The sequence below is a fragment of the Laccaria bicolor genome, genomic scaffold (genome assembly GCF_000143565.1).
Source record: "Laccaria bicolor S238N-H82 LACBIscaffold_14 genomic scaffold, whole genome shotgun sequence".
In the NCBI taxonomy this organism is placed as follows: domain Eukaryota; kingdom Fungi; phylum Basidiomycota; class Agaricomycetes; order Agaricales; family Hydnangiaceae; genus Laccaria; species Laccaria bicolor.
In genome coordinates this window covers 679463-680581 of record NW_001889885.1, presented here as the reverse complement: position 1 = coordinate 680581, position 1119 = coordinate 679463, and positions in this window count along the sequence as shown.

The window sequence follows — 1119 nt, the reverse complement described above, 5'->3', positions numbered from 1 at the left end:
ATCCCCGCGTTGACCAGCTGTCGCACTCCCAGTAGCATCTGAGGTAGCGGATAAGTTTGTAATCAATTTAAGGACTTTTCTTCGCAGACATAAGTAACGTGTGCCCGGAACCAGCGTGTTAAGTGGGGATCACAAAGCTTTTGTAAGGTTGTCTCGTCAATTAGTAAGAGAGCTCTCTACTATTACCGAGGAATCCAAGTGAGCGTGCTTGAAGAGTCTTTAAGACTAGTTTGGACCGCATCAGAGGCATAATAAAAGCTCAAGGGAGTTATAAAAGTCTACAAAGCACAATTTCCTTGTCATTTCTTCATATACAGTTAGAACGCAATCCCAGAACGCCGAGACAGTCCCAAATAAAAGCCATTTCCCTTCGAAGACTACTAAGTTTCGAATTCTATACTGTGTCCGCACATAAAACAATACCTTTTTGTTCCAAAAAGGTCTACTAGACTTAGACAAGTGATATAAAATATACAAAAATGTTTCCCCGAACTTCTACTTAAGTTCTAACAAAACAAGTGTGGTAATTCTGTTTACTGTACGAACCCGAACTCGAAGTACCAAGCACATACCTGTGGTGATAAGTGTTTAAGGTGTTTGTGTGTGTGAGTGTTGTTTAGGTGTTCACACATCTTGTCAGCGCGTCCGATTACACTATTCTCACTCCCGCGTGCCACAGTCTTCTCACCAATATTACCAGTTAGAATATCCTGAGAAAGTGCGACACTTTTTCTTTTCAGGAACATTCTGATTATATTTAAAGTATTTCATGTCAGGAAAATCCGGGCCAAGAACTTTGCTTTGCCTTTACCACACCTGTAAAGGGTGAACAAAAGCTGAAATATTCAAACCATTTTCATGTTAGTGAAATTGTAGTAAAAGTTAGACCGATGGGTAAGATTAAGAGGAAAGCCAAAGCAAAGGGATCCTTTGTTTTCAGATGTGATGCAAAATTGATACATGCTGATAAAGGGGGCGGGAAAGGATGAAATTTCTGAGAAAGGGCTCTTTGTTCAGACGATGCCACATAAAAGGCAAGGTGTGCAGGATCTGTTCAACTATTCTTTGGATTTTACTAGCAGGAATATTCAAACAATGGAATGGCTTTCTTCTTTGTGG